Below are 13,279 nucleotides of genomic sequence, written 5' to 3'. Positions count from 1 at the left end.
GCACTGGCCCTTTAATAACAATTAACATTAAAGGACAGCGTCCACATTTAAAGCTGCGTTTGTTGATACATTTTCTTTGCCACTAGGGGGCAGCAGAACATTTCCCACATCATTCTCTCTCTTCTCGCTCTGGTTTCGGTCTCCACCAGCCGGTAAACAATCCACTGTGTTCATCGCTAACTTTGTTTGTCAGTGAAAAACAAACAATAAAGCTGCAAAAAAAACAAAAAAGATGCTAAAATGCTCAACTGAATCACTGAATGTGACTATTTTCCTTTTTGACATTGTCGTTTGATCTTTCATAAATATAAAAAATATATATTTTTGTTTTATGATGCTGTTAATTGACTTGTTTTCTTCTGTAAACAGCAGGAAAGTAGACCTTTAATTGTTTATTTCTAGTTATTGTCATAAGTCATGCAACTGTGTACAACTACACAGTAACGCATAGTAAATGTATTTATACACATAGTTCTACACACAAATATTCTAACGATTGCAGATTGGGCCTTTATCAACTCTGGGCTTCAGTTCCTTCTTCAGCAGTTTGTATTTCCTGTTTCCTGTTTAGTCGTAGTCGTTCCTTTCCTTTCACCCGTCTCGCTCCAGCTGAGCGTCCACCAGGTGGCGACGTTGGCTCGTCACCTGATTTCCTCCATTAGCTCCTCCCACCTCGTCACCTGACTTCCTCCATTAGCTCCTCCCACCTCGTCACCTGACTTCCTCCATTAGTTCCTCCCACCTCGTCACCTGACTTCCTGCATTTGCTCGTCACCTGATTTCCTCCATTAGCTCCTCCCACCTCGTTACCTGACTTCCTCCATTAGCTCCTCCCACCTCGGCCTCCACACCGCTAGTCTTGTTGCTCCTGTGTGAGTCTCACTTTGTGAACTCGTCCTTCGTAAGGAAGTCAGAGGAAGCTAACTGCTAGCCATAATAATAATAATACGGAGGACATTGAGGGCTCAGTATTATAATATATAAGTATATTCTCTCTTAACTCTTAAGTGTTGTAATGGAGAGATATTTGAATTATACGGTTGAAATCACACTGCTGTAAATTATCAAATAGTCCCAGGTTCCCTCTTTATTTGACCCTTTTCCCACCAATATTAACGTGTTTTTGTGAGTTTAAAAAAAAAAAAACGCGTATAAAACCTGCAAGAAAATAGGTGATAAAAAAAAAAAACGCGTTAGTAAAGAGCGGGAAACTGGAGGCCGGGGCAAATGTTTCGGTTTGAATGTTTTCTTCAAACTCACAGTTGACAAAGAAAGCGGCGGGAAAAAAAGGCGGGAAGACAACAGGCGGGAAATGTCCAACTGGGAGTCACGTTTTGTTGCCATTGCAACATTTCACCCTGAAGACGAAAAAAAACAGATATTTGTGACTTTTTTTAGTTGGAAAAAAGGCGTCTAATGTTGAGTACATTTATGTAAATCTGCTCCATCTTCTTCTTAGTCTTCATCGTCGTCTTCTTCTTCTTCTTCCTCACTCTCTGCCTCCAGCGGTAGAACGGTGGAAAAGTCACGTTTTTGTGCACAAAATACAAACAAAACGGTACTTTTTTAATATTAAAAGTGCAGCAAAGCTGAATCAATTAGCATGAAAGTAGTTGAAGAAATGGACAATATATCAAAATGATATCGATATATATTAATATCATAATAAATATAGTCTTTCACTGGTTTTAAGCGCTGCATCACAATGATATCGACACTAATGCCTGCATCAAGAAAAGGCCTTTCTTTATTCCCCGTCTGGCTTCGTGTGTTTTCTTCTCGTCTCTCCCGTGTGGGAATCCCCGTCTGCCGGTCTATTCGTGTTCACCTGCTGAGTCACCCCCCGTCACTGGGCAGGACGTCCGAGGGGAAGCGACTCTTGTCACGTCCCATCACGGCTCTCGACCTCTCAAGGTCATGCCCAACGACACGTATTCCTCTGGGTGATGCGTCGTAACGTCCTCCTTTACTGGAACGAGATAAACTCTCTCTCTCTCCTGGAGGTCAAATAAAGAACTCGACTCGCCTCCGTCCATCAAAATGTGTCCCAGAAGGCCGTGCGTGGCGCTTGCTGGCTGTAAGGCGTGTGAATCTGTTGCCGGCTGAGGTTTTCTTGAACGCTTTTGTTTCACCTGCGACGCTTCCGGCCTTGGAGCGACCTCAAGGTCGCCGTGACCTCTGGCGCTCTGTGTGTCCGTGCTGCAGGTGGCGAGCTGCTCGTGTTGTGTTCTTTAAGCCGGGGCTCGTGCTGTTTTTATTAGAATAAGACGCATCCGGAGATGCTACTGTACGCGGGAGAGGTTTGGTTGCTGTTGGAAAGTGAAGTTCTCAGTTTATTTACACATCTCTGAAGCCTCTGCTAAAGACTGATGACTGTTCATTTAGAGCTCGATGAATTTCTATACATATTTTAGATTGCTCAAACTGATTATGTGCAATTGTAACGACGGAAATTCAATAAAAAAAAGGAGGTATTTTTACACATGAAGGTCCCGTGTGTGCTCTGTTGTCTCGGCTTTTTATTTTCATTTTTAAAGACGCTTCCAAAGGATTTTAAAAAGGTGTGCGTCTATCTTTTATTGTTCGGGGGCGGCGGCGTTCCTCAGGGCGGGGAACCGGGCCCGCTGAACCTCCGAGGATATGGCGTGCAGAAGAATATCAAATGAAAAGCCCAGAATCCCCTGCACAAACAAAAGCAAGATGAGAGAGAAAGGAGCAGCTGAGAGAAACCAAACAAACCCTCGCAGAAGCTCAAACGGCGACGAGCTCGACCGCCTGCCGCTAAACGCCGCGCGCCTTGACGCACATCCCCGAGGCCGGTCCTCCGGCTTTGACTTTTAAGTCTGGATATATTTAGCTCCGCACGACGTCCTCCTTCCTGCCCGCTGGCCGTCGCTCGGACTCCGGGGAGCAAAGTTCAGTTTGGGAAAGTAGAACCAAACACGTTTTGTGTTTATTGTTGACGAGGGCCGGAGGTTCGGCTCACGTGTCGAGAGTCACTGGAAAGCTTTTTTTTTTTTTTTTTTTACGCTCCAACAATGTTTTCTTCTTGATCGTCCGACGTCATCCCAGCTTCCTCTCTCTCCTCCACGCGGTTACGCAACACGTTCAAGGCCCAGTCAGCCCAGTCTGAGCATTTACATGAAAACAAGCATCTTATGACCTATGACCTTATGAAATATAACCAACAAGCATCTTATGACCTAAGACCTTATGAAATATAACCAACAAGCATCTTATGACCTAAGACCTTATGAAATATAACCAACAAGCATCTTATGACCTATGACCTTATGAAATATAACCAACAAGCATCTTATGACCTAAGACCTTATGAAATATAACCAATATGCATCTTATGACCTAAGACCTTATGAAATATAACCAACAAGCATCTTATGACCTAAGACCTTATGAAATATAACCAACATGCATCTTATGACCTAAGACCTTATGAAATTTAACCAATATGCATCTTATGACCTATGACCTTATGAAATATAACCAACAAGCATCTTATGACCTATGACCTTATGAAATATAACCAATATGCATCTTATGACCTATGACCTTATGAAATATAACCAACAAGCATCTTATGACCTATGACCTTATGAAATTTAACCAACAAGCATCTTATGACTTATGACCTTATGAAATTTAACCAACAAGCATCTTATGACCTATGACCTTATGAGATGAAACCAAAACTCCATTAACGGCATCAGAAAAAACAACTATGGAAAATGTGTGTTTATTGATGCTGATTGTCACTGAAGCTCATTGATCTGACATCAAAAAGATTTTTAAGAGTGATAAATAAATAAAAACTAATGAACAAGGTGAATTTATCAAATATATTCTATATACTAATTATTACAAAATTAAAATAAAACTGTGATGATCAACTGATTAGTTTTATAACAGGTGAGCAACAAGTTAAATAGGAAAGTTGTAAAGAGTTTTTCAAATCATGCAAATTAAATTTAATCAATTATCAAATGAAAACGCCCGATAAAACAAAACAATAAATACATTTCAGACCTTTTTATTTATCAATTTATTTTTATATTTTATTAATTATCATTTTAAATCCTCAGAAAACATTTATATATTTTTTTAAATCAACTTTAATAAATATGAAAGGAGTTTTTAGCTTAAATACAAACCAATATGTTTGAAACAAACGTTTTTTTCTTTCATTCTTTTTGTTTCATCTTATTTCTGGATGAAGGATTGAGGCTTTATGAACAAACACCTGATATTGATTAATATAATATTAATAACATGTTCTGTGGGATGTGTAGCTTTCCTGCTGCTGGGGTTCAATTTACGTCTTTTTTCCTCCTCAGGGTAAAAAACAACCTCTTGACTTCATCCCAACATATATATATATATATATATATATATATATATATATATATATATATATATATATATATATATATATATATATGCAGTACGCATTAATGTTTCTGCAGAGCCTCTTGGTCACATTCATGCGTTCTGGTTTGGTATCCAGAACGAGGCGAGCGGCTTCTCTCCTGACAGCTGATGAGCTCATGGAAACTTCTGAGCCGCTTAAAGAACAGAATGATTTATAATGAAACGCAGCCGCAGAGCTCTTCAGAGGGTCTACGGTCATTAAAGCTCTGACTCGGAGCCGCAGCAGCCATCACATCCTGTCGTGTGCAGAGACAGAAGGCTGCAGACCTGAGGCCTTCATGCACGTTTGACCTTTGACCCTCAGCTTCTATACAGACTCTTTGTTCTCTACAGGTGAACAGAATAAAGGATTAACTCATCGACATCACCACCAAACCTCACGCTTTGATTACTGACATTAAGACCTTTACTTCTTGTATTTCAGGTTTAGTGAAATGTTGTGTTTAAATATGTACATTAGGCAGTATCTTATCAAATATGTGCACATTTCCAGAACATAAAAGTGAACATTTCATAATTCCAGGTTCATTTTGTTGACACATAAGAGTGGAGTTTATGATATCTCTTTGTTTCACTCCATGAATCAGACAATACTGTCAACAGATACATTTTAAATGGGCATAAATAACAAAAACCTCTGCATCAACCCTAGGTATAAATATATATGCAATTCAAACATTATCTAATGGTAACTTTTGGTTAAATTTATGAGAAATCTCCAGACGTAAACAGACAAAGTAGTAAAATAAACATCTAAATGTGTGTTTTGGATGTTTTCCACCAGACTGAAAGAAGAAATAGTACAAAATCTAAAAATCTACCAGTGCATGAAAAACAATGTTTTTGTCTCTCGTCTCAAGTGTTTCATAAAACCCCAAAAATCCGTGACCCCTCCGTCCTCTTTAATCTCCTCGAGCTGCTGATGCGTCGCTGTGCCAAAGAGAAGTCTGAACAACAACACGGAGCTTTGTGAGGAGGAGCGTCTCCACAACGTGGGAAGAGCTGCACTTATTTGGGCAGAAGGGGGGAGGGAAGATGATGATGATGATGAGGAGGAGGAGGGGGGCTGCTGGTGCACCTGCGTTAGAGGAAAAGGGATGAAAACAGGATCTACAAGTTGAACAACATCCTGTGACCCCCCTCTCCTCATGTCCTGCTCCTCTCTGCAGAAAGTGGAGAAGGCAGAAGAATCAATCGATTTCCTGTTCATTCATCTTTTCATAATTCAAACCTGCGGCGTGGGAATGGCGGCGTGTCGGATCCTGTGTTGACGAACGCAAACGTGGCAACTGTCACAACTCTTATTGCTTTTTTTAAAAATCCTAAAATAAAACAATGACCGTGACTAAGACGTGTGCAGTAACTCCGCTCCCTCTGGAAGTTTGGGAATTCCCAAAAAAATGACGTTCGCCGGCTCACAAACGTCCTGGTTGTGTTTATTCCCTTCCTTTCATTAAATATTGTTTTGTGTCAACGTCACGATGATGAAGCTCTTGAAGTGTTGGAGCTCATTCAAAAACACGTTACATGCCTGAAGGCATGTCTTTTATTAATTTGTCTCACACATAAAGACCATAAAGAGATGTCTTGCAACCAGATAAATACATTTTTAATACACATAAATTAGGAGAGCAACATAAAAACAGCACATTTTCACAGAATATCGTGTTACTTTTATTTAAATTGCTACTTTACATACACTGCATGAACAAATCTCCCTTCTAGGGTTATTGATATCTGCTGTGGACCAATGAAATCACAGAGAAAAAGCCAAATAAAAGCAACCTGCATGTTGCGTAATACAGCGTAGCTTTACTCCACACAGGAAGTGACTGCCGGATGAGGAAGTGGACGCGTCCCGCTTGCGAGGGGAAGAAGAAGTGTTAAAGTTATTAGCCGGGTGGGAGCGGTACATTTAGGGGCATCCTGTGCACGGCAAATGCTTCCTGCTCCTGATCTCCAACCCGCGAAAAACAACCCCCGAGGGAGGGGCGGGGAGCGCGGAGGGGAACCGAGAGAACCGCCATGAGAACCTGAAACACACAGGTGGAAACTATACGGCGCCCTCCAGAAGGCCGCCTGCCTATCTATACAGCGGGCCCCTATAGAGGCCCTCCAACTCCTCAATGGAAAATTCATGTTTTTCATTTTAGCAGGCACATTCCTGCACACACACACACACACACACACACACACACACACACACACACACACACACACACGATGGGGCCCCTCCTGACGTGCAGCTCGCTAAACTCAAGAGAACATCAGATTACTGCACATTACGAGGTCATTATATAAAAGCCGTGGCAGCACCGGTGACAAAGCCGGCTTCTCGTCTCCTCGTACCTGAGCCGGGACGTCCCGACTCGACAGTGAGCCGACGAGGATCGGCAAAATCGGAATAATAAGCGCTGGATGTTTCCCCTCTGTGCACCTCTCTGCGGCTGAGAATTTAATCAATCTGGCTTGATGGTAAAGTTTTTGGCTCAGTAGCTATTTTTTTCATTGTTTTGCAAAAAAAAGAAGAAGAAAAAAATAAAAAGCACTCCGTGTCCCTTCAGCCCAGCCGCCATTGTTCCTGCAAACATGCACGGATACGTTGAATGTCAAGTTTGTTTTTGCATTTGGTCCGCGGAAGTGACGTAGTGCATCAAGCAAGTTATGAAAAAGTTAAATGGAGAAAGTTACTTATCGTCACCTTCCTAAAGTAATGGCCTAAGTCATTTTTTCAGGTTTTTCAGAAAACACAAAAAACTAATACCAATGTGTAGGGGTGCACAAGCTGCCTCCAGACACTGCACCATAGGCACACTGTAATAACCGTCAAATTATGTTATGATTACTAATATTATTCGATATATTCGTTCTTCATTGTTGACAAAAATGCCATATTAAAAAGCTTGTAAAATGACTTAGTCACACTCTTGACAGTTATACTACAGGTGTGGAATCACATGATCTGTTCACCTGAGGATGGAGGAGGTTTTACCAGAGGTGTTCAGTATCACGAGGAGATGATTTAGGCAAGAAAAACATTTTTGTCAAAAAATGACATAGGCCATAACGACCACGGGAGGGTGGGAAAGGTGGCCAAACAACAAACACAGGACTTTCACCCAGGAGGCCTGAAGTAAAGATGGAGGTTACGCTCGTTACTGAACATTGTTGCGTCTGCGAAGAACGGTTGTTTATTTACGCTGTTGCGTTACATTGTTGTGTTACATTGTGACATTACATTGTGACGTCACATCACATCACAAATACAAGTTTGCCTCGGAGGGCTTTACAATCTGTACACATAACATCCTGTCCCGGGACCTCACATCGGATCAGGAAAAACTCCCCCAATAAAGATAGTAAAAATCCTTTCACAGGGAAAAAAGGGGAAGAAACCTGAGGGAGAGCAACAGAGGAGGATCCCTCTCCCCGGATGAACAGAAGCAATAGATGTCATGTGACCAGAATGAATAACGTAACGGCGTTACAGCACATTCAATGAATATGACAAACTATTCATATAATGAGTAGGAGGCATGGTCCATGATCCAGACAACCATGATCCATTAAGCAGAAGGAGGTAGAGAGGAGGGGCATCAGCAGGGCCAAGGCAGCTGGCAGGACCGGTTGCAGTCAGCCACGATCCATGGAAAAAGAAAGTAGAGTTAGTAATGTGCATTGAAGAGACAATCATTTATCCAGAAGGAGAGAAAGAAGAGGTGAAGAGGAGAGGAGGAGCGAAAGAGGAAGAGAAGGAGAGGAGGAGCTCAGTGTATCCTAAGATGTCCCTCAGCAGTTTAGGCCTATAGCAGCATATCTAGGGGCTGGACCAGGGCAAACCTGAGCCAGCCCTAACTATAAGCCTGAAACAGCCCTAACTATACGCGCTATCAAAGAGGAAAGTCTTAAGTCTACTCTTAAATGAGGTGACTGTCTTGTCTGCCGCCTGGACTGAAAGTGGAAGCTGATTCCACAGAAGAGGAGCCCGATAACTGAAAGCTCTAGCCCCCAACCTACTTTTTAACACTCTTTGCGTTACATGTTGATGTTGCATGTTGCGTTACATTGTTACGTTACATTGTGGCATTACATTGTGGTGTTACATTGTGGTGCTACATTGTGGTTTTACATTGTTGCGTTCCAATGTGGCGCTACATTGTGACATTACATGGTGACATTACATAGTGATATAGCATGGTCACGTTACATTGTTGTGTTACATTGTGGCATTACATGGTGACGTTGCATGGTTGTGTTACATTGTGGCATTACATTGTGGCATTACATTGTGGCATTACATTGTGACGTTACATGGTGACGTTGCATTGTTGCGTTGCATTGTTGTGTTGCATTGTGGCGTTACATTGTGACATTACATGGTGATATTACATGGTGACGTTACATGGTTGTGTTACATTGTGGCACTACATGGTGATGTTACATGGTTGTGTTACATTATGGCATTACATGGTGACGCTACATGGTTGTGTTACATTGTGGCACTACATGGTGACGTTGCATGGTTGTGTTACATTGTGGCATTACATGGTGACGTTACATGGTGACGTTGCATTGTTGGGTTGCATTGTTGTGTTACATTGTGGCGTTACATTGTGACATTTCATGGTGACGTTACATGGTGACGTTACATGGTGACGTTACATGGTGACGTTACATTGTTGTGTTACATTGTGGCGTTACATTGTGACATTACATGGGGATGTTACATGGTGACGTTGCATTGTTGCGTTACATTGTGGCGTTACATTGTTGCGTTACCTTGTTCGGTTACATTGTGGCGTTACATTGTTGCAATACATGGTAGCATTGCATTGTGGCGTTACATTATTGTGCTACATGTCCATTACATTGTTGCGTTACATGGTGATGTTGCATTGTTGCGTTACACTGTGGCGTTACATTGCGGCGTCACATCGTTGCGTTACATTGTGGCGTTACATTGTAACGTTACATTGTGCCGTTACATTGTGGCGTTACATTGTTGCGTTACATTGTTGCGTTACATTGTTGCGTTACATTGTTGCGTTACATGGTGGCGTTACTTTGTGACGTTACATGGTGACGTTACATGGTGACGTTACATGGTGACGTTACATGGTGACGTTACATGGTGACGATGCATTGTGGCGTTACATGGTGGCGTTTCATGGTGAAGTTACATTGTTGCGTTACATTGTTGCGTTACATTGTTGCGTTACATTGCTGCGTTACATTGTGGCGCTACATTGTGACGTTACATTGTGGCGTTACATTGTTGCTGTACATTGTTGCTGTACATTGTTGCTGTACATTGTTGCGTTACATTGTGGCGTTACATGGTGACGTTTCATTGTTGCTGTATATTCTGCCGCTACATTGTTGCTGTGCATTGTTGCTGTACATTGTTGCGTTACATGGTGGCATTACATGGTGGCATTACATGGTGGCATTACATTGTGGCGTTACATTGTTGCTCTACATTGTTGCGTTGCATTGTTGCGTTACATTGTTGCGCTACATTGTGACGTTTCATTGTTGCGTTACATTGTTGCGTTACATTGTTGCGTTACATGGTGACGTTACATTGTTGCTGTACATTGTTGCGTTACATTGTTGCGTTACATGGTGACATTACATTGTTGCTGTACATTGTTGCGTTACATTGTGGTGTTACATTGTGGTGTTACATTGTTGGGTGTTACATTGTGGCGTTACATTGTGGCGTTACATTGTGGCGTTACATTGTGGCGTTACATTGTTGCTGTACATTGTGGCATTACATCACACCATAACCAAGTCGTTTTGTTGCCTAAACCTAACCAATCGCTCCCTGTTAGCGGTAGCATTGTGCATTTCTGCAAACAAGACACAAGGCTGATATGAAACAAATGTATTTACATATTCAATGCGGTGGTTTGTAGAAACGTACGATGCTTACATTCTTTCTGGCGACTGACAGTTTGACCGTTTTAAGAGCCGCTCTCAGGTGATCTGAGTTGATCTCTTAGTTGATCTCAAAGACCAACAGATCATCAGACCGATGGAGGAAACTGTATTTACACACAACAGCTTTTAACCACAGAGACGCTTCAAAGTACTTTACATAAGGCGAAGAAACGCATGAACACATCATACCTTTAAATAAAAACAATTAAAATATATTAATTAAATTAGACGAAGATGAAGATGAAAACATTCCAACCATGCACTAACAATATAAATAAGGATTTTTAGGAATTTGACTGAAATAGAAACAAAAAATAAACTAATCTCGAAATTCTGCTGTTTATGACAGTTACTTTGATATTTAATTCCTAAACCGGTCCTCTATCGAGGCACTCGTCTCCTCCCAGACCTGTCGGTCGAGGTCCAAAAGTGGACATCGGTGCTCCTGCTGTGCCTACGTGATGTTCCCTGACGCCAAACAGGTGCTCAGTGTGTGTGTGCATGTGAGTGATCTGTACTCAGTGTGTGTGCATGTGAGTGATCTGCAGTGTGTGTGTGTGTGTGTGTGTGTGTGTGTGTGTGTGTGTGTGTGTGTGTGTGTGTGTGTGTGTGTGTGTGTGTGCATGTGAGTGTTGTGCAGTGTTGTGTCTGAGAACAGAGCCTGCAGCCTTGAGAACTTATTTTAGGACCAGCTTGTTTATTATCATTGTTTTCTAGGGAGGCACAAGACTTAAAACAATATCTATTGACCAGACATTTGTATTTTATTTTGTTTTATTTGAATTGTTAATATAAAACATGTTTGGTGAATGGATATTGTTTTAAGTTGTGGACCCTGATCCTGGTATGAGCCACAGAGAAAATGTGAAGTAGATTTTTTTATGACCTGCAATTTCAGGAAATTGGATTAATGTTGAAATAATAATGATGTTGCCATCCTGATATTTGTCGGACACAATAGCATGAAAATGGTAGCATGAAAATGTATCGCTGGCAGCACCTCCCTGGTGGAAGTGCGGATGAACTTGGCACACACCCTTAGTTCCACACAAGCTTCCTGTGTGTACTAAGAGAATATAACAGCTATGTTAATGCTCCCTTAATGCTGGTTTAAAGCCGGCAAGCCGCATGCATCCGCGTTGACCTTCACGCGGACGATTCACGGAGCAGCGAAGTGTCACCAACCTGACACCGTCCACAACCATCCGCTCCGAGAGGCGTTCGAGGCTCAGGGAGCTCGGGGTTAACCACTCATCACTATGCTGCCGCGCCTCGTTTCAAACAGGAAACTCTCCCCGGTAACAACGAGGCATCTCCGAGCTCAAAGCGGCCACGCAGAGGTCACGCTGAGCGAACCGGTGGAGGCCCCGCGGCGTCAGTCCGGGAAGAAGGTGAACGGCCTCAATAAATCTCCTCGGGCTTCAAAATGTAAACAGCATATACGGTGACCGACTTAAAGAGCTGCCACGTGCCACATTCACATATAGACTGGTGCTTCATATGTAGGCATGACGGCATCGGGGATGACCAGCCGCTGATGTTGTGAGATTCAGCATCATCTGCCCAGTTTGAAACAATTATATAATAAGGAAAAATATAGTGAAACAGAAATCAGCACTACTTTTAACAGCTTTTAAAAGTCATCGGCTAATCGTTTCTAGCTAATCGTTTCTAGCCTATCGTTTCTAGCCAATCATTTTTTGCCAATTGTTTCTAGCCTATCGTTTCTAGCTAATCGTTTCTAGCCTTTCGTTTCCAGCCAATCGTTTCTAGCCCATTGTTTCTGGCAACTCGTTTCTAGCAACTCGTTTCTAGCCAATCTTTTCTAGCCAATCGTTTCTAGCCAATCATTTCTAGCTAATCGCTTCTGGCAACTCGTTTCTAGCCAATCGTTTCTAGCCAATCGTTTCTAGCCAATCGTTTCTAGCCCATCGTTTCTGGCAACTCATTTCTAGCCAATCGTTTCTAGCCCATCGGTTCTAGCAACTCGGTTCTAGCAACTCGTTTCTAGCCCATCATTTCTAGCAACTCGTTTCTGGCAACTTGTTTCTAGCCAATCGTTTCTAGCCCATCGTTTCTAGCAAATCGTTTCTAGCAAATCATTTCTAACCAATCGTTTATAGCCCATCGTTTTTGGCAACTCGTTTCTAGCTAATCATTTCTAACTAATCGTTTCTAGCATTTTTTTCAAGCCAATCAATTCTAGTCAATCGTTTCTGCCAACGTGACAAAAGGAATGGGAGAGGAAACAAGAAAGGAGGTGAGGAGGCTGCTGAGTAAAGCTCAATCTTAAATCCAAACTTCATATTGAATTGATCAGCAGGTGGATGAAGAGCAGGGGATGAAGAGCAGAGGACGAAGAGCAGGGGATGAAGAGCAGGGGATGAAGACGAGGGGATGAAGAGCAGGCGATGAAGAGGAGGGGGGTTGTTGGCAGGCCTCACACAGTTTCTCCCCTCATGGCTCCGTTGGGTCGTGTGTCCCCTTCTCTTCTTTCTTTCCATTCATTCTTTCTTTGTGTAATTAAAGACCACACAACTGTCTGCTGCTCGGAGTAGAGCTGGAACATCAAAGGGGAGTTCCTGAATGGATATAAAGAGAATGGAGATCAACTATTTCCCCCCGTCTGCTACTTTAACCCGTCAGGGTTTTTTTTGCCAGGGGGTCGGTGTTTCCGTCTGAAAAGCCCAAGCCGATCATGTTTCTTGATTGCAGTTTCTTTCCCCTTGTTAAAGAGAAAATAGAAGCGCGAGGGGTTAAATTTAGATTGAGTGAAGATCTGCTCGGAAACCATACGCGTTAGTGAGGAGGGATGACTGATGGATGTGATCCCCCAGTAAGACGAGTCCACACAAGCACAAGGGGCTAAACTGATCGCTTCCAAAGA

This window comes from Taurulus bubalis (genome assembly GCF_910589615.1).
Source record: "Taurulus bubalis genome assembly, chromosome: 2".
NCBI lineage: Eukaryota > Metazoa > Chordata > Actinopteri > Perciformes > Cottidae > Taurulus > Taurulus bubalis.
This window is presented reverse-complemented; position numbering follows the sequence as displayed.